Below are 22707 nucleotides of genomic sequence, written 5' to 3'. Positions count from 1 at the left end.
TTTAAAAGAAATTAATTATCACAGTAAAATGTCACTACTGCAACTAAAGCATTAATTTCAATGTTTTGAGTCACCCTTTAAAGATCAGTACACTCAACAGTGTTATCTGAAGTTCGTAATAGTTGTCAGATTAGTATCTTCACATTAATGGCTTTCAAGAGTTGATTGTCCATTCAGAATAAGTTCGAATATGAAGAAACGGCTTTTAAAGTCGTTCAAAGGTAGACTTTTGCCATATCAACCAGTTTCTGGTAAACTGACAAAATATTTCTTGTCTTGAAGTTGTGGGGGTACTACTCAACTCAAAAGACGCGCTCGACGCAAACAAACGAAAAAATACATTTTTAACCACACGCTGAGAGGTGTTATGTAGATCATTACATATGAAAGACTTTTCCAATACTGACATAAGACATACATAAATCACAAATCTTTTTCTACGATCTGTTATTAATAGACAGGACAATAGTTCCAGACAACGATCCCCAGCTGTTCTCTCTGGAGCGAACGTTTGGCGCCCATCGTTCAGTGACACGCTCTGACGATCCATGCGTCGGTAGAATACCAATGGATTAGCTTGCTAGGAACTTGCTCGTTCAACGTGAGACCAACAAAAAGAAAGACTTTTTTAAGAAGCACATTACATATAGCACATTTATGTCAACAGTTATTTGATGTCGCTCAAGCAGGAAATAGGGACAGTGCTGCTTCTAACAATAAGCAGTGCTACGCTTTGTACTGTTACTGGACGTTCCGTTTCCTGTTCCACCAGCAACAGGGTCGAGAAAAATATGTCGAAATCGCTGTGTATGGGCCCAGATTTCTCTTAATCTTCGCTATCCTCACGCGAAACGTACGCTGGAGTCACTAAAATCATTCAGTAGTTAGCCGCAAGTGTCGGTTCTCTAAATTTTCTCTACAGAGTTTTGCAAAAATTAACAGTCTTCCCTCCAGTGACTTCCATTTTCAATTCAATAAACATCTCCGTAACACTTTGTTGATCGTACCTGCTCCAATAAATCTAGCAGTATGCCTCTCTAATGCTTCAATATCTTCTATTAATCAGACCTGGTTGGAGGTCAGATAAACTTGAGCTGTACAAAAGAATGGGTCGCACTAGCGTTCTTTACCGTATCTCCTTCACGCATAAACTACACATTTTCTCAGTTCTCCTATTTCCCTAAAACTGATGTCAGGTGCTCTTTACATTTCATATCGCTTTACAACGTCATAAACGAGCTTCGCGCTCAATGGGTGTCTACCGGCGCCATGTCATCTCGGCTCTGCAGCATCATGCGAATGTGGTATGGAGGGTCATGTGGTCAACACACCGCTCTCCCGGTCGCCTTGGAGACTTTCAAGACCGTGTAGCTACTACTGCTCAGTCAAGTAGCTCCTCAGTTGAAATCACGCGGCTGATATTCCAACGTTATGCCTAGATATTTAATTCTTACTAATCATTAAATCACCAGTGATTTATTAGAAAATGTCAGACTTGTTTTCCCACTTATTGACATTAACTTATTTTTTCTAAATTTAGCGCAAGCTGCAGTTCATCACACCAACTCAACGACGACACTCTCATGTACACTGCAACGTCCCGAGCAAACAATCTCGGATTTCTGTTCACGTGATCCTACGAAAGCAGGTGGATATTTGGGATTGTAGCGCACCCTTTCGGAACTAGCACTTTCTTCCGCTTTTTCCGTACTTTTTTCGCACTTATCAAAACTCGCAATTTTTCGCACTTTTTCTCACTTTTTCACACTTTTTCTACACTTTTCAGATATCTCACTTTCACAAAACTCGCGGGTTTTCCACTTTTTTAGGCTCTTTTCGCACCATTTTGTCAAGTAACTACATTTCCAAAAGTCATAAACAGCTACGTGACACAATCAAAAATCGACGAAAAAAATCGATTTTTTCTATCACACGTTTTCTAGCGCACTTATAGCTTATTTTCTCAGATTTGTAAATGTTAGTGATAAATGATCCATGAAAATCCAGAGGTCTTTAAGCTGACCCATAAAATAAAACAAATTAGAACAACGTTAAACAGTGCAACATCATTCTCACATTGTCTGAACTCATTACTGAGTTCGTAGACTCCTCTAATGCACCACAGCATGGAAGCCTTCCCTCTGAATTAACAGAAGTGTTCTATTTTCTCGTGGGGTTTATCTACCACTTTATACACACCACAGCACGGAAACCTGCCTTCTGAATTAACAGATGTGTTCCATTATTTCGTGGTGTTGTTAAGTATAGAGATGAGAGTGAGAATGAGTTTACCATATTGGCATGCCACCACCAGTTTACTTCACTATATATTGCAAGAAACTCGTATATATACCTCAGTAAGTCAAATCAAAGTTGATATGAGAACATTCGAAATATTTTATGTATTATCCAAGGTAATTAAAGAAAATTAATGTCAGTTAATTAAGAACAATTCATAGCACGAAACCAAATACAAGTAAAAGTTTAAAATGTTATATTTTAAGAGAGCTTACAAACAAAAGAACAATTAAGCTTCAGTTAAAGATGCCACCACAGAATTATATTTCGCAGATTAGCTATCAGATGGCTATTGTCACGTGATAATTAGCACATCCACCATCAGATGGCAGAATTTTGGCTGATTCAAACTTAAATTTCGCGCGTCACTTTTGTATGGAGACTTGCGAAAACAGATGTAAGTTGGGTTGCAAAGCCCTTAGGGCAGCTGATTCTTATTCTTACAGTAAACTTCGTTATTTTCAAACAAAGTCTGATTGCATATTTCGACAATACTTTTACCCCAGAAAATCCGCTACCCGCAATACATGGAAGTTCGGCGGGTTGCATAACTCGAGGAGTTAAGGAGCAACTTATATTTTTCTTAATTTCTCAGCCAAATATTAACCGATTTTAAAAATTCAAAATGCTAACGTAATCTACATCAAAACACCTATCTAACCATATCCAAAACATAAATTTAGAAAAGCATTTTAAATTAAAAAAAACAAATTTTCTATTTCTTTCAACTTTATTTCTCTTAAAATGTTTCACTATAATAGATAAACATGCAGTTAACATGTCATCCACCACATCAAGCAATTTTCTTATTATGAGATTGAAGGAATCTGTTAAAACAGTCACTGTAGATACTAGAATTCCTATATTTGGTGAATTATTATCAGATACTTAATTACAATAAATTATTATATTTTTTCTTTTATAAATGCATGATTCTATTTGGTGTTTGAAGTGTAAGAAATATATAGACACTGATCGTCTAGAAAGAATAAGAGCTAAAAATGATGGACAAAGAATTCGAGTTATATGTGCTGAGTGTAAAACAAAGAAGAATAAATCTGTAAAAAAAAAATTCTTTAGTTGAGAGTTAACATGGCTCTAGAGTGGTAAATATTCATGAAGAAATCATAAATGAATTCCATAGGACAATGAGTAAAATTTTGGTACAAGAAGTGTTATTTCAATTGCTACTGATGATTTATAGCAAGCAGGTTCAGTAAATTAGGATTCTGGAAACTTGAAAAGTATAGCAATATAAATAAAGAATACAAATTTTTTAATCAGTAATCGATATTTCTCGAAGTTTGCTTGGGCTCAGACAGTTAAAGACAAAACAGTTAAAAATGTGGCTAATGCATTTGAATGTATTCTCCGCAACAGATGTCCAAAAAATCTTCAATAGGATAATGGAAAAATAATATTATAATACTGAATTCAGAAGCTTATGAAACAATATGAGTTCAATCATTATTCTATTTTCACAGAGTTGAAGGCATCTGTTGTAGAAAGATATAACAGAACAATCAAAGAGAAAATGTGGACAAGATTTGCTCTTCAAGGTAATTATAAGTGGATCGTTTTAGTTTCAAAATTATAATAGAAAACACAGAACAATAAAAATAAAACTAAAGTTGCAAATAAGAGTAATGAAAGAAATGTACTTAATAATGAGGGCTGTATCATAATAAAAATTGTGGTTTAAAATTGGTGATAAAATGAGTGTAAGTAAATTGAAAGGAATTTTTGGAAAAAGAATATACAGCCAATTGGTCAACTGATATATAAGTAACAGATGTAATACTATCTAATCCAGTTACATACAAATTGAAAGATATAGATGGTACTTTTATGCATATGAATTACAGAAAGCTACATATCCCCATGTATATCTCACTTAAAAAAAGTTTAAAGAAAGAATGGTGATAAAGTATATGTTAAGTGATTGGGATTTGATAGTTAACATGACAGTTGGGAACATTTGAGTAGTGTTATAATTTCCATCATGAATTTTAAGTTCTCAAAATTTTCGATGGACCAAAATTTTTTGTTTATAAATTCTTTCTGTAATAATTGGAGTCTCAAAATCTTAGTGCTATGAAAGTAGTTCAGCTGAGAGCTACAGCAAAAAGGCTACAGATAAAAAATTATTGCAACCTTAGAAAAGATGTTTTAATCCAAGCTATTGTAAGACATATCCATAATAACAACCAGAGAATAGTGGACAATTTCAATGCTTTACCATTTTCTGATGCAAATATACAATAATTATTGTATGCAGACTCAAAAGTTTTGAAAAACCTATTTTCATTTTCGACAAATGCCTTCGGAAGTCCTAAAATAAGAAATACAAACAAACATTATTTAGTTCAGCAAGCCTTTGCAAGCACAGTACAAACCTTCTTTATAGAAAATACTGACAACTTAATGGACTGAGACATTTCCTAACTTCTATTGAACATAATGTTTCTCAGTTAATAAAAGCCAATCTGAAGAATAACAATGCTTTAAAAGTGAGTTTGCTGTTATTCTGCGATTTTAAACTACCTACCAACAATCAAAGTCGAACATTTAAATTTCAGACATTCAGTAGCATAACTGCTTAAGAAAGATATGAAAAAGATTTCTAAGTTTGCTAAAAGAAAAATATTATCTAGACCAACAGACTTTCAAGCAAGAAGTTGAGAGTGGACTTTAGAGAGAGATATTGGGCTACAGTTAGCAATTAATAGTTATAATTCACTGAATGGTACATCATATATTGAATTACCAAAAGATGTTGCAAATAAAAAAGCCTATATTAATGTTAATAATAATGTTCAAGCATGTTTTGTGTGGGCAATAAAATCATCATTACATCAAGTGGAAAAAATCCTCAACAAGTTTCTAAATATAAAAATGTAGGTCTAGATATTGATACAAAAACACAGAAATTTGAGTATAGAATTAAAGTAGATGATCCTGATAAAATAGAAAAAGTTCTTGGTGTGTCTTTTAATGTTTATTCCTATGTTGAAAGATTTCCTATATACAAACAAAAATTACAAGTTGAGAGAAAGTTAAAAATTACAAGTTGTAAGAAAGTTAAACACGCAAATTTATTATACTGTCAACAATAAAACAATGGTCATTATTGTTGGGTCATAGATCTATCGAGACTAACATCCATGCAGTTAACAAATCATAAGGAATGGGTTTTATTTTGTAATATGTGTTTATGGCATTTTAAATCACCAGAAAATCTGAATGTACACTTTCCAGATTGTATAGTAAATAAACCAGTTAAAATCTAGTGACCAAGCAAAGGAGACACTACCATATTCGAGTATTCTACAGAAGTTCCTTTGTCATTTATGATGATTTTGAGAGTTTATTACTGAAATCGACACATGTAAACCAGATTCAGAAGAATCATGCACTATGCAATATGAAAAACATGAGACATCAGGATTCTGTTATTATATCGAATATATTCATAGTCATTACAAGGTTCCTTTTGTGTGCAGAGGCCCAATGCTCATAAAAAGTTTATCGGAATGATTAAAAGAGAAGTACAAGAAATTGTAGGGATATAGCCAGATCCTGTAGCAATGGAGTCCTTAATACCAGAAGAAAGTAAATTATATTCTGAAGCAAAGATATGTTACATTTGTGAAGGAAATTTAAAAGAAATACTAGTTAATTTGAAAAATAAATTAAGTATAAAAAGAGTTCTTAAAAATGTGTATCATAGTCAAGAGATAATGAAGCAGAATTGAAGAACAAATTCCTAAAGAATGAAAAAGACATGAAAAAGATTCTAGAGAATGAAAAAGATTACAAACGTGAAGCAAGAGATCATGATAATCTAACTGGTAAATTTAGAGGTGTTGCATATAGTTATTGTAATTTGAATTATAAGCTACCAAATTTTGTTCCAATTTATCTTCACAGTTTATCAGGTTATGACTCACATCTCTTTGTTAAAGAATTAGTATATGAAAAGAAAAAAAACAATTTATAACAATGAAGAACAATATATAAGTTTTGAAAAGCATACAAATAAGCTGCAAATGAGATTTATAGAAGCATTTTTATTTATGTTTTTTATTTATGGCTTCATCATTAGAAAAAGTGGTATCAAACTTATCGAAAGATAAAACGAATAATATCAAAAAGTTCTTTTCAGAAGATAAAGTAGATATGGTTATGAGAAAAGGAAGTTATCCGTATAATTATATGGATAGGTGGAAAAGATTTGAAGAAACAAAGGTACCATGGAAAAAAGAATTATATAGTAGACTTAATAAAGAAGATGTAATTATGGTGTGTATTATGTACATGGGAAATTAGTTTGGGAAAAATTTAGCATTAAAAATCTTGGAGAAGTTTGTGATCTATATCTGAAAACAGATGTACCTCTATTGGCTGATTGTTTGAAAACTTTAGAGAAACTTGTATGACAGCCTGTGCTGTGTATCCAACTTGGTATTACACAGTTCCTGGATTAGTTTGGACGCAATATTAAAAATGACAAAGCAGCCATTAGAATTATTACATGATTATGGTGTGGTATCGATGATTGAAAAACGAATAAGAGTAGGAATTTCTCATTGCTGTCAGAAATACACTCCTGGAATGTGAAATAAGAACACCGTGAATTCATTGTCCCAGGGAGGGGAAACTTTATTAACACATTCCTGTGGTCAGATACATCACATGATCACACTGACAGAACCACAGGCACATAGACACAGGCAACAGAGCATGCACAATGTCGGCACTAGTACACTGTATATCCACCTTTCGCAGCAATGCAGGCTGCTATTCTCCCATGGAGACGATCGTAGAGATGCTGGATGTAGTCCTGTGAAACGGCTTGCCATGCCATTTCCACCTGGCGCCTCAGTTGGACCAGCGTTCGTGCTGGACGTGCAGACCGCGTGAGACGACGCTTCATCCAGTCCCAAACATGCTCAATGGGGGACAGATCCGGAGATCTTGCTGGCCAGGGTAGTTGACTTACACCTTCTACAGCACGTTGGGTGGCACGGGATACATGCGGACGTGCATTGTCCTGTTGGAACAGCAAGTTCCCTTGCCGGTCTAGGAATGGTAGAACGATGGGTTCGATGACGGTTTGGATGTACCGTGCACTATTCAGTGTCCCCTCGACGATCACCAGTGGTGTATGGCCAGTGTAGGAGATCGCTCCCCACACCATGATGCCGGGTGTTGGCCCTGTGTGCCTCGGTCGTATGCAGTCCTGATTGTGGCGCTCACCTGCACGGCGCCAAACACGCATACGACCATCATTGACACCAAGGCAGAAGCGACTCTCATCGCTGAAGACGACACGTCTCCATTCGTCCCTCCATTCACGCCTGTCGCGACACCACTGGAGGCGGGCTGCACGATGTTGGCGCGTGAGCGGAAGACGGCCTAACGGTGTGCGGGACCGTAGCCCAGCTTCATGGAGACAGTTGCGAATGGTCCTCGCCGATACCCCAGGAGCAACAGTGTCCCTAATTTGCTGGGAAGTGGTGGTGCGGTCCCCTACGGCACTGCGTAGGATCCTACGGTCTTGGCGTGCATCCGTGCGTCGCTGCGGTCCGGTCCCAGGTCGACGGGCACGTGCACCTTCCGCCGACCACTGGCGACAACATCGATGTACTGTGGAGACCTCACGCCCCACGTGTTGAGCAATTCGGCGGTACGTCCACCCGGCCTCCCGCATGCCCACTATACGCCCTCGCTCAAAGTCCGTCAACTGCACATACGGTTCACGTCCACGCTGTCGCGGCATGCTACCAGTGTTAAAGACTGCGATGGAGCTCCGTATGCCACGGCAAACTGGCTGACACTGACGGCGGCGGTGCACAAATGCTGCGCAGCTAGCGCCATTCGACGGCCAACACCGCGGTTCCTGGTGTGTCCGCTGTGCCGTGCGTGTGATCATTGCTTGTACAGCCCTCTCGCAGTGTCCGGAGCAAGTATGGTGGGTCTGACACACCGGTGTCAATGTGTTCTATTTTCCATTTCCAGGAGTGTATGTAAAAGCAAATAATAAGAATGTGAAAGACTATGACAGAGAAAAGGAATTAAATTATCAAATATAGTTCGATGCTAATAATTTGCGTGGCTAGGCAATGTCACAGTATTTGCCTTACATAGGATTTCAAAGGTTAAATTATCGTGAATTTAGAGTAGAGTTCTGGACTGAAATTATAGAGAATATGAGAGCTAATTCAGTGCATGCTTTAATTCTTGAAGTAGATTTAGAGTATCCTAAAGAACTAAATAACAACTACAATAAACATAAGGATTTGTCTCTTGCATCTGGGGATTTGGTTATTCATATGATGATGGTTGTTACAGACCGAAACTGATAATCTGTTAACAAAAAGTTTGTGGCCATAGACATAAATTAAAGGAAGCTTATTGTATGTCTTTTTTATATTCTTTTTATTCCATTTTTAAATGTGTGATGTAAGTGTTGGAACATGATTTTCAACACTGCATCTAGATCTGTTCATCAAATACAGTGATTCTTTACTTTTTTCACCAGTAGGTCTTAAATTCTATTTTTGTTGGAATAATTCGTTTTATCCTTATTTTGTGAAATTAGTTTAATATTATCAGTTTCTATATACAGATAACCATAATAATGTAAGTATTTTATAACATTTTCTTTATCAGTACTATCATCTTCCACTGCTATGTTTAACAATCAGAAGGTGAGAATTAATACTTTCATTTATATATGTTTCAATCTGTTAGATTATGCTGGACCACAATAAAATTTATATTATTGGTTTCATTCACCATAAATGTCTGCTGTTTCAATGCCTATATCTAGAGCAATATTTTTTTCTACAATAGGTAAGATAGGATCCATTTTTCAAAGTGAGACAAGTAAAATTTTGGCGGTTCACATTAAAATGTAAATTGATCACACTTCATTTGGTCTAGATGTTTGCTGTAATACGTTTCCTTTATATACTTTCCACACTCGCAAAAGAGTTTTCTGATGCAATGGGTCTATATTTATGGTCTTTTGTGTATGACGACTTGTTGATGTTGAGATAAGAATTACATACATGTTTCCAACATTCACAAAGAACCTTTCCAAGTAATTTTTTATTGTTAATCTCTGAACAACTTTTTTTTACATCTAGGAGTTTCATTTTATAGTTTTTATTGTATTGTGCTCTTTTATCCTTATTATTATTAAAGTATTCCCTATACTGTTTATTTTTAAACTGCTTACAATATCTACTATAGCCAAAGTTTCCAGTCTTTTGACAATGAAAATAATCTAAACTTTTGTTCTTACCACATTTTCTAGATGTCTTAGTTGTCAAAACTTTATTTGCCTCTGAGTTTTTTCACTCCATTATAGCTTTTTATTTATATAAGTAAAAATTTTAAAATAAAATTTTCAATTTCTTGTATAATTAATCACCTATTGTTCACGGACTTTAATTCTTAAGAAAGAAAAATTTTCAACTTTTTGTGCAATTAATAAACAACAAGTTGATAATGTAAACATAAAAACTCAGTGCAATTCAGAAACCGGTTAAAACAGCTAGTTTTCAGGGATATTTCATCCTACATTTACAAATCTGAGAAACTGTGCTATAAGTGCGCTAGAAAACATGTGACAGAAAAAGTTGACTTTTGGAAAAATTGTGACTTGCGAAAATGGCTAAATAGGAGCATGAAAAAGTGAAATAACTGCGAGTTTTGTGGAAAAGTGTGGAAAAAGTTAGAAAAAAGAGAAAAACTGCGAAAATTGCGAGTTTTGAAAAGCGCGAAAAGAGCACAGAAAAAGCTTAAGAAAGTGGTAGTTCCGAAAGGGTGCGGTACAATCCCCAATATACATGCACTGTCGGAATATTTAAGTGTATAGAAAAGAAGATCGATCATGTTACACTTCTTTGTGACACTATTGACGATGCCGTCGTTTCTGGTGAACACTTGCCATCCAGGACAACGCAATGGTTTCTATTCTAAAGAAGTATTCTAGCCACTGACTTATCTCGGAGGCTGGAACTCGTGAGCTCGTACCTCCGTTAATAGTCTGCAATGGAACTCCACGACAAACGCTTACCGGAAATCTAGGATCATGGAATGTACCTGTTGCCCATCAGCCATGGTTCACACGAAATCGTCAAATTAGCCGTCCATTACGAACATTAATGCACACTTCGCTACTGTGGTGTGCGAAGAAGGTGAGAAAGAAATCACCAAGAACCGTACATGGATTAGTGAAGTATGATTCAATTCACTGACGAGTGCAGGATTGGTCCTGCAAATCATGATCGTGGTACACAGTGCTGAGGCAGCCGTGTATCAATGCATTTCTGAGGTATGCAGTCGCACAAGTACGTCAGGATGATGGGAGAATGATATTTTTGATCAGTGTCACGTGCAGATGTCGGTCTCTTCTTATCGCTGTCTGGTATAATTTGAGAGCAAAGTCGAATCTACATTGAATTTACGGATAACACCAACTGCTACATTTACTTATTTTATTAGCACACAACAGTTGAGAGTGAATAAAATCGTTAAACACAGCGTTTAGTGTTATATTTACTAGCTGCAAAATACAGTAATACTTGTCCCAATATCCACCCGAAGACGTTTGTACGGAGCCTTACCGTGTGTGGTGGAGGGTCCTTCTGGTATCACAACCCTATCCTCCCTTCTCTTTTCCATTTACGAATGGAACATAGGCAGAATCTGTAGAGCTCAGTATGAGCACTTATTTCCCTGTTTTAGGGGCGTGATCATTTCACGAGATGTGCTTTGAAGAAAGTAATACACAGTCCAGCTCCTCCCGAAGCATAATCTCTAGGAATTTCAATAATAAATCTTCAGTGATGAACAGTTTCGGTATGGCAGATGGAAAACCATTACAATCGCTTTGTAGTGGAAAAGTTACCTGTATGAATCTACAGGGGTTGTGCAAAATAGCTTGCTACCCTTCTAGCAGCAGAGTGTTGTAGGTCGGTGAAGCATGAAGCAACGAACGAACGCTTCGAAAAACGCGCAGGTCAATCTAGTTTACAAGAAGGGTCGTACGACGGATGCACAAAACTGTAGGCCTATATCGTTGAAGTAAATCTGTTGTAGAATTATGAAATATGTTTTACGCGCAAGAATTACGAAGTTTTAGGAAAATGAAGATCGCCTTCATATAAAAACCAACATGGATTCGGCAAACTCAGATACTTCGAAACTCAGTTCGCTCTGTTCCTCCGTGAGATCCACACTGGCACTCAGATTGATGCCGTGTTCCTAGGGTTCAGGCAGGAATTTGAGACTGCCCATTCTGTCGTTTAGCGAACAAAATACGAGCTTATTGAGTATCGGACCGGATTTGCGACTGGGTACAACACTTCCTTGCAGATGGAACACAGCCCTTCGCTTTCAGCAGAACAAAATCGACTAATTTAAAGGTAATTTCAGAGGTAATCCGAGGAAGTGTGATAGCACAGTTACTGTTTACAGTATGTGTAAATGACCTAGTGCAATACGTCGGGAGATTTTGAAGGCTGTTTGAAAATGATATGGCTGCCTATACCTAGGTAGCAATGTCAGAAAAAAATAATGATTTGAAGAAGGATATACAGGGGACTCGAGTATTGATGCATGGCGCAGGGACAGGGAGTTGACCCTGAACGTAAATAAGAAAATATATCCCATATTTTACAACTATAATACTGATGACATATTGATGGAGGAAATACTAACCACCGTAAAACACCTAGGAGTATCTACCTGGAGCGAACGTACGTCGAATGACCATATAAAACAAATAGTAGGAGAAGCAGATGTCGGACTGAGATTCGTAGGAGGAATGTTAAGGAAATGTAATTCATTCACTGAAGAAGTGGCTTAAAAGGCGCTTATTCGACCGAATCATGAGTATTGTTCATCTGTCTTGGAATTTTAATAGGTGAGAACGATAGAAGAGATAGAGAAGATCCAAAAAGAGCGGTGCGCTACATCGCGAGAGCGTTTAGTCTTCGCCAGAGAGTAAAAGATATGCTCAACAAATTCCAGTGGCAGACGCTACAAGAAATGCGTTGTATATTACGAAGAGGTCAAGTACTGATATTTGAAGAGAGTACTTTCCGGGAAGTGTCGGACTACATCTTAATTCCTCCCACATATGTGCCGGCAAATGACCACAACGAGAAAATTCAAGAAATGAGAGGTAATAAGAGGCTAACCGACTGTCATTCTTACCAAGCGCCATTTGCGAATGGAATTGGGCAAGTGGGTCAGTTACTGGTGCCAGAAGTACTCTATGCCACACACCGTTAGGTACTGAGGCTGAAATAGAGCGCCTCTCGCTGGAGTTCTCGCTCCAGGTAACGAATCGTAACGAAACACGCCGCTGTTTGTTGGAACTTCTCTATTTGTTGTATTTATTCTATTTCGTAAGGATTCCAGGCTAATGAACAATATTCACGAATCGATGGAATGAGTATCTCAAAAGCCACTTACTTCGTGGATTCTCTCAATGAATCTCACCTAGCACCAGCTTTTCCTTTTATGTCGCTCCGAATTGGTACTCATAGGTACGTTACGGTAGTTACTGTTTCCACCCACTTGGTGCTAACAGCGTAATCAAACAGTAGTGCATCTCTTCACAAATATAAGTACAGTACGTTACATTTATTTACATCCAGCGTCACACCTACACCTGTCGCCGATTGTCTGCAGGTCTACAGAATTTCGCTGCAGTACTCTGTTGTTGCTGCCTTCCTACAGACAACAACATCGCCCTCGAATAGCCTGACGGAGCAAGCAACGTTGTCCAATAGATCATGTCTGTAGCCAAGTCCTGAGATCAGTCATAAATTTGTTCCAGCACTCTGTAAGCTCGTAATTCGATTACAGTTCGACAGTGTGGAAACTGCATCTGATCCCTTCCGGAAGCCAAGAAGCACGTCATCAACCAAGGTGCCTTTGTCGACGGCGCCATGGATTTAATGGATGAACAGAGAGAGTTTTGCTTCGCGAAATTTCTGCTTACAGAATACATCGTGGTTTTAACTGAGGATATTTTTCATTCCACCGAATTATCATGATGCATGAATATAGAATGCGTTCCATAATTGCTCGAGATATGTCGTCAGCGTTACAGACCTATAATAAATTATACATATGCACCAGGCGACACTTCTTGAAAACGGGAAGAACCTGAGCTTTTTCCTAATCGCTAGGTGTTTCCGATGCAACAGCGGACTAGGATAAACTGCTGTTACAGAGGGAGCAATATTTCTCTTTTAAATCATGTAAATTCTCATAGGTATCTCTTCCGAACCATCTGCCATTTAACTGTTGTGTGGATTTAATTGATTCTCCATTCCACGATATCTTGTCTTAATATCTGCCATTCTAGCACTGGTGGTATGAGTAAAAGGACAGAATGCGAACTTCCGCGGAGATATAATTTAGAAAGAATAAATTTTGCCATTCGTGTTCTGTCATCGTCTAATGACTTTGTAGAAGAACACATGATTACTGACTTTACACAAGCCTAAACCTTGGCTTCTACTCAAATTGTTCGGAAATTTTTACTTTTAGATTCATGGCTCTCGTAACGCTCATCAGGACGGGACGCTCCAACCTGTTGTCTAAACCTACAGTCAACATCTCGGGGAAAATTCCTCTTACAATACACGAGCGCATCGTGCGCGCATTTTTCCAGGAGCTGGAATCAATGGAATGGATTAGTCTGCGTTATGTACTGACATAAGATCTATTTAGTTCGGTCGCTACCATTGTAGTACACAAACTGAGAAGTTGGCCCCCATATGTGGCTTCAGTTGCAACTTTTCGACCTCCACCAAGACAGCAGGCTATTGAGAATTGAAAAATGTTACAATACACGGAAGACAGATAAACGGTATTGAAATCGCAGCAGATATTAGTTTCACAATTATGCAGGCATGTTCAATGTAAAAAAGACTGTCCTTAGTTCGGTTATTATTTTATTTTTATTTCAGAATATCTTATGCTTTAATTCATTTAATTCACGTTATCAATATGTTTTAATTCATAAGTCCTATATTATCATTATCAAAATGTCAGAAATTGATGAACGAAATGATCGAGTTCGCGCTTACCAGGGATTGTCTGCTACCACTATTTCGATTATGCAAGAGGTGGAAATCTTCCTACACGACCATGAAGTGGCCTGAATATGGCAGGACATAAAGCTGAAACTGGTAAAAAATAGTAGATACAGTTGGAAATATAGACGGCTGAAGGTGTTCTGATTTGACGCTTCATGGACACCCTGTCTTCGGTTGATCCATGCGACTTGACCTTCGTCATCTGCAATGCCTCCACAAATCAGCGGTCTATTTTTCTGGACAATGGCACTGAAAAACAGAAGTCTATGGTAGGATTAAAATATCCACAAAGTTGGTTATGGTGTCACCTACGTTTTCCTGTTTCTATCTTTGTTGTGTAGTTTGCTCCGCTGGTTGTCTAAATGAGAATTAATGACTCCCAGTTGTGTGGTTTGCTGCAGACTTTGTCACGTTTGTGAAACTTCGTTAGACTGGTTTGTGTAGTAGCGTTATGAGGAAAGTGGGACGAGGATGACCATGCAACCATTCTAAATGACATTTGTCTCCAAAGCGCACTGTACGATAAGTACTAATTAAAAAAAGGAAGATGTTTTGACATACTTTGAAGGTGCACACAAAGTTTTCGGCTTCTCCTTTCGACTGAGGAGATAATGGAGACTTTCTGATTTGCTCTTTCTGTTTTGTTGACGGAAACTATGAAATCCCAATTACGGTAGCTGGGGATTATTGGCTGTAACGTGCATGAGGCAATCCTTCGATACCGAAAACAGAAGTCAGATAGTGCTAGTGTTGCTTGTGGAATTCATGGGAATTACAAAAGGATGCTTACGAAAAGCAGCTACGTAATGTTACAAAATGGACCAGCAAAATCAATCTGCACGTGTTGCCATGGGCATCCTGGTCTTGTCCAATCGAAAAACTCTCGGTATGCCGCTGCTTGATTCTCCGACAAGAGCGGAAATGGGAAGTCATTACTCCAGTTTGATTGCCCATCCCTAGCCCAGTACTGTGCTGGCTTTACCCCAGTGTCCTCTATGTAAGAGAAGTCAAGTATTATGCTGTAATGGTTGCAGGAATCAGGACTCCAGTTTCTTCTTTTGGGATATTCACTGAGGTGACAAAAGTCGTAGGACACCCCTAAATATATGATATTTATTTGAAACCCTCGGCTGCCGATAGGTGTTGTTGATACACCTCGATGGGGACAGCTGAAAATGTGTGCTACGACCGGGACTCGAACCGGGATCTCCTGCTTACAGGGCAGACGCTGTATCCATCTGAGCCACCGAGGACGCAGATGAATAGCGTGACTGCCGGGACTTATACCTGGCAAGCTTCCAGTTGGGAATGTGGGTCTCACGGGAAGCGTGCAAAGGATTAGTCCCGGCAGTCGCTCTTTTCATCTGCGTCGTCGGTGGCTCAGATGGATAGAGCGCCCACCATATAAGCAGGAGATCCATGGGTCGAGTCCCGGTCGGCGAACACATTTTCAGCTTCCCCATCGAGGGATATCAAAAATATCATCGATGGTACCTGTTCTTTCAAGAACAGTTACTATCTTCATATATATCTCTAAATATCGTGTTGGATCTCCTTTTGCCGTCGAAGTGCAGCAACTCGACGTGGTGTGGACTCAACAAGTCGTTGCAAGTCCCCTGCAGAAATACTGAGCCACGCCGCCTCTATAGTAGTCCAAAATTGGGAAAGTGTAGCCGGTGCAGGATTTTGTGCCGGAAATGACGTCTCGATTATATCTCGAACCCGGGACCGAAGACGAACGGCCTTGTCAAAGAGGGCAGAGGAGCGGACAGGGGTTCAGGGCACTCTCATGTCCTAGGGGTGGAAAACTGCCCCTGAAGGTGGAAGAATCAACAAAAATCAACGGCATGAGTACGCAGAAGGCAACACGTAACGTCTGTCCACAGTTCATGTGGCCTGTAATAGAGAAAGTGTCGTGATGATCTCTCCATTTCCAAACGATTCCGGAATTGTCCCACAATCGGCACTCCGGGAGGGGACTGCTAAGGGGGAAGTTACTATGAGAAAAAGATATTAAATACACTCCTGGAAATTTAAATAAGAACACCGTGAATTCATTGTCCCAGGGAGGGGAAACTTTATTGACACATTCCTGGGGTCAGATACATCACATGATCACACTGACAGAACCACAGGCACATAGACACAGGCAACAGAGCATGCACAATGTCGGCACTAGTACAGTGTATATCCACCTTTCGCAGCAATGCAGGCTGCTATTCTCCCATGGAGACGATCGTAGAGATGCTGGATGTAGTCCTGTGGAACGGCTTGCATGCCATTTCTACCTGGCGCCTCAGTTGGACCAGCGTTCGTGCTGGACGTGCAGACCGCGTGAGACGACGCTTCATCCAGTCCCAAACATGCTCAATGGGGGACAGATCCGGAGATCTTGCTGGCCAGGGTAGTTGACTTTCACCTTCTACAGCACGTTGGGTGGCACGGGATACATGCGGACGTGCATTGTCCTGTTGGAACAGCAAGTTCCTTTGCCGGTCTAGGAATGGTAGAACGATGGGTTCGATGACGGTTTGGATGTACCGTGCACTATTCAGTGTCCCCTCGACGATCACCAGTGGTGTACGGCCAGTGTAGGAGATCGCTCCCCACACCATGATGCCGGGTGTTGGCCCTGTGTGCCTCGGTCGTATGCAGTCCTGATTGTGGCGCTCACCTGCACGGCGCCAAACACGCATACGACCATCATTGGCTCCAAGGCAGAAGCGACTCTCATCGCTGAAGACGACACGTCTCCATTCGTCCCTCCATTCACGCCTGTCGCGACACCACTGGAGGCGGGCTGCACGATGTTGGGGCGTGAGCGGAAGACGGCCTAACGGTGTGCGGGACCGTAGCCCAGCTTCATGGAGACGGTTGCGAATGGTCCTCGCCGATACCCCAGGAGCAACAATGTCCCTAATTTGCTGGGAAGTGGCGGTGCGGTCCCCTACGGCACTGCGTAGGATCCTACGGTCTTGGCGTGCATCCTTGCGTCGCTGCGGTCCGGTCCCAGGTCGACGGGCACGTGCACCTTCCGCCGACCACTGGCGACAACATCGATGTACTGTGGAGACCTCACGCCCCACGTGTTGAGCAATCCGGCGGTACGTCCAACCGGCCTCCCGCATGCCCACTATACGCCCTCGCTCAAAGTCCGTCAACTACACATACGGTTCACGTCCACGCTGTCGCGGCATGCTACCAGTGTTAAAGACTGCGATGGAGCTCCGTATGCCACGGCAAACTGGCTGACACTGACGGCGGCGGTGCACAAATGCTGCGCAGCTAGCGCCATTCGACGGCCAACACCGCGGTGCCTGGTGTGTCCGCTGTGCCGCGCGTGTGATCATTGCTTGTACAGCCCTCTCGCAGTGTCCGGAGCAAGTATGGTGGGTCTGACACACCGGTGTCAATGTGTTCTTTTTTCCATTTCCAGGAGTGTATATCGACGGAAGAATAACGTTATACAAGTCGGGGCGTGGAATGTTAGAATCTTGAATGTGGTAGCGAAACTAGAAAATCTGAAAAGGGAAACACAGAGGCTGAATCTAGATGTAGTAGGGGTCAGTGAAGTGAAGTGGAAATAAGACGAGGATTTCTGGTTTCATGAGTACAGGGTAATATCAATACCAGCAGAAAATGGTATAACGGGAGTAAGATTCGTTATGAATAGAAAGGTGGGGCAGAGAGTGTGTTACTGTGAACATTTCAGTGATATAGTTGTACTTATCAGAATCGACAGCAAACCAACGCCGACAACGATAGTTCGAGTATACATGCTGACGTCGCAAGTTGAAGATGAAGGGATAAAGTGTAATGAGGATACTGAAAGGGTAATACAGTATGTAAAGGGAGATGAAAGGCTAATAGTCATGGGAGATTGGAATGCAGTTGTAGGGAACGGAGTAGAAGGAAAGGTTACTGGAGAATGGGGGCTTGGGCACGGAATGAAAGGGGAGAAAGACTAACAGAGTTCTGTGACAATTTTCAGCTAGTAACAGCGAATACTCTGTTCAAGAATCACTAGAGGAGGCGGTATACTTGGATGAGTCGAGTGATAAGGGAAGATTTCGCTTAGATTACATCATGGTCACTCAGAGATTCTGAAATCAGGTACTGGATTGTAAGGCGTACTCAGGAGCAGACATAGACTCAGAACACAATATAGTAGATGTGCAGAGTAGCCTGAAGTTTAAGACATTAGTCAGGAAGAATCAATACGCAAAAAAGTGGGACACGGAAGTACTTAGATATGACGAGATACGACTGAAGTTCTCTAAGGCTATAGATATAGCAATTTGGAATAGCTTAGTAGGCAGTACAGTTGAAGAGGAATACACATCTCTAAAAAGGGCCATCACAGAGATTGGAAAGGAAAACATAGATACAAAAAAGGTAACTGCGAACAAACCTTGGGTAACAGAAGAAATACTTCAATTGATCGTTGAAAGGAGAAAGTACAAAAATGTCCCGCGAAACTCAGGAATACAGAAAGACAAGTCGCTGAGGAATGAAGTAAATAGGAAGTGCAGGGAAGCTAAGACGAAATGACTGCAGGGAAAATGTGAAGTAATCGAAACAGAAATGACTGTCGGAATGACAGACTCAGCACACAGAAATGTCAAAACACCCTTCGGTGCCATTAAAAGCAAGGGTGGCAACATTAAGAGTGCAACGGCAATTCCATCGTTAAATGTAAAGGAGATAGCGGATAGGTGGAAAGAATACACTGAAAATCTCTATGAGGTGGACGATTTATCTGATGTGATAGAAGACGAAACTAGAGTCGCTTTAGACGAGATAGGGAATTCAGTATTAGAATCATAATTTAAAAGATCTTTGAAGGATTTAAGATTAAATAAGGCAGAAGGGATAGATAATATTCCATCAGAATTTCTACAATCATTGGGGTTAGTGGCAGCAAAACGACTATTCACGTTGGTGTGTAGAATGTATGAGTCTGGCGACATACCATCCGACTTTCGGAAAAGCATCATCAACACAAATCCGTTGCCGGCAAGAACTGACAAGTGCAAGAATTACCACACAATCAGCTTCACAGCTCATGCTTCCAAATTGCTTACAAAAATAACATACAGAAGAATTTAAAAGAAAATTGAGGATGCAATAGATGACGATCAGTTTGGCTTTAGGAAAGGTAAACGCACGAGAGAGGCAATTCCTTACGTTGAGGTTAATAATGGAAGCAAGGCTAAAGAAAAATAGCGACACTTTCATATGATTTGTCGACCTGGAGAAACCAATGTAAAATGGTGCAAGAGGTTCGAAATTCTGAGAAATGTAGGGGTATGCTGTAGAGAGAGACGGGTCATATACAATATGTAAATGAGCCAAAGGGAATAATAAGAATAGACGACCAGGAACGAAGTGCTCGTTTTAAAAAGAAGAAACTAGAGTCGATTTAGAAGAGATACGGGTTCCAGTATTAGAATCAGAATTTAAAAGAGCTTTGAAGGACTTAAGATCAAATAAGGCAGAAGGATGTAGCTTTTCGCCCCTACTTCTCAATCCGTACATCGAGGAAACAATGATGGAAATAAAAGAAAGGTTCAGTAGTGGAATTTAAAATTCTAGGTGGAAGGACATCAATGATACGATTCGCTGATGACATTGCTATTCCGAGTGAAAGTGAAGATTAATTACATGATCTGCTGAACGGAATGAAGAGTCTAATGAGTACAGAGTATGGACTGAGAGTAAATGGAAGAAATACGAAGGTGGTGAGAAGTAGTAGAAATGAGAACAGCGAGAAACTTAACATCATGATTCATGGTCATGAAGTACAACAACTTAAGGAATTCTGCTACTTAGGCAGTAAAATAACCAATGATGGACATCAAAAACAGACTAGCAATGCCAAAAAACGACATTCCTGCCCAAGAGAAGTCTACTAATATCAAATATTGACGTTAATGTGAGGAAGAAATTTCTGAGACTGTACGGCTGGAGTATAGCATTGTATGGTAGTGAAACAAGGACTTTGGGAAAACCGGAATAGAAAAGGATCGAAGTATTTGAAATGTGGAGCTATAGACGAATGTTGAAAATTAGGTGGACTGATAAGGTAAGGAATGAGGAAGTTCTGTGCATAATCGGAGAGGAAAGGAATGTGTGGAAAACACTGATAAGGAGACGGGACAGACTGACATAAGGGAATGACTTCCATGGTACTAGAAGGAGCTGTAGAGGGCAAAAACCGTTGAGTAAGACAGAGATTGGAATAGGCCTACATCCCGCAAATAACTGCGGACATAGGTTGCAAGTACTACTCTGAGATGAAGAGGTTGGCACAGCAGAGTAATTCGTGGCGGGCCGCATCAAACCAGTCAGATGACTGATGAGAAAAGAAATAAATGTTCGATTGGATTCATGTAGGGCGATATGGGCGACCACATCATTCTCTCAAACTGTTCAGAACGTTCTCCAAACCAGTTGCGTACAATTATGGTTCAGTAACATGGCGCATTGTCATCCATAGAAATTTCATCATTGTTTAGGAACATGAAGTCCACGAATGGCTGCAAATGCTCTCAAAGTAGCCGAATATGATCATTTCCAGTGACACAGTCAGTTCCATGTAATCACAGCTCTCACCGTTATGGATCCACCACTAGCTTTCACTGTGCCTTGTTGACAACTCGGGTCCATGACTTCATGTGATCTGCGCCACACTCGAACCCTACCATCAGCTATTACCAACTGAAATGAGAACTTACCTGCTCAACCACGGTCTTCCAATCGTCTATGGTCCAACTGGTGAGGTCACGAACCGAGAGAGCCGCTGTAGGCAATTTCGTGCCTTAAACCAAGTTACTCGCGTCGGTCTTCTGCATCCATGGGCCATTAACGCCATATTTCGCCGTGCTGTCCTAATGGGTACGTTCGGCGTACGTCCCACATCTATTTCTGGGGCTATATGGCCCAGTGTTGCTTGTCAACTCTACGCTAACGTTGCTCCTACCGATCGTTAAGTAAAGAGCTTCGGTCGCTTGTCCGTGGTGAGATGTAATGCCTGAAATCTGGTATTCTTGGCACACTCTTGACACTGTGGATCTTGGAATACTGAATTATTTAAACATTTCCAAAATTGAATGTTATATGAGTCTGGCTCCAACTACCATTCCCAGTTCAGTGTGCTAATCTCGGTTGTTCGGCCATAATGTTTTCACATGAGTACAAATGATAACTATACATGAGTACAAACGACAGCTCCGCCAATGATTTCCCCTTTTATACCTTGTTTGTGACATACTGCTGCCATGTGTGCGTATCGCTAACCCAATACTTTCCTCACCTCAGTGTACATCAAAATCATAGAATTTTTTAAATAGAAAAACGGTTGCATTGCGTATGGTTTCATCGAAATAATGAATCCGAAGTTGAATTCGTGTTATGATCGGACGCATCCCAATGTCATATTTCAGAAAACGTAGTGAATGTTGATTTTGCATTACTTGAGAAATTCACACTCTATTCAATGAGAATATATTGCGTAGCTTCGGATTCACATCGATCTACTTGAAGAGAGCAGGCTTCTGATACATGGCATTCTGGATCGTTACTAAATGGGACGATAATTAGTATCGTACTGATAACTGGAAAGAATTAGTGACGAACATTGTAACTTTTGAGATATTCCATTTGGAACATCTCTTGCTGCGTTAAAGAGTGCAGTTACTGGTTTACAATCAAGCAAAACAGTTATGTATGCAAATACTGACGAAGCTTTGTAGCTCCATAAATGACTACGAAGGATTCTTTTTCTAATTGACTAATTTGCTTAAAGCTTGTCAAAAATATAGATGCTATCGCTGTGCGGCGGTCTGTGTTACAAACTTTGTGTGATAAAACTGCACCAGTACCATATGAAGATTAAAAAAAGGGAGCAAGATTACTGTTTAACGCCCCGTCGAAATGGAGACATTAGAGACGGAACATTATCTCGTATTCTTTCTAGGAAGGGAAAGAAACCGGTCATGCCCTTTCAAAAAAACCATCCCGGAAATGTCTTGGAGTGAATTAGGGAAATCTCGGCGAAGCTAAATCTAGATAGTCGGACGGGGATTTGGACAGCCAAATGCGAGTCCGATGTACTAACTATGGCTCTACATCGCACGGTATATGAAGATACATCTGCTGTTAGTACTACTGGTTTTCTCTCAGTGGAGACTTGTTTGACAAAGCAAAGCTTCTATTACTCTCTAAAATTATTATTCGCGTTTCTAAGCCCATTCAAAAGGAACATTTTTATGTTAGA

The sequence above is a fragment of the Schistocerca cancellata genome, chromosome 3 (assembly GCF_023864275.1).
Source record: "Schistocerca cancellata isolate TAMUIC-IGC-003103 chromosome 3, iqSchCanc2.1, whole genome shotgun sequence".
NCBI classification, from domain to species: Eukaryota; Metazoa; Arthropoda; class Insecta; order Orthoptera; family Acrididae; genus Schistocerca; species Schistocerca cancellata.
This window is presented reverse-complemented; position numbering follows the sequence as displayed.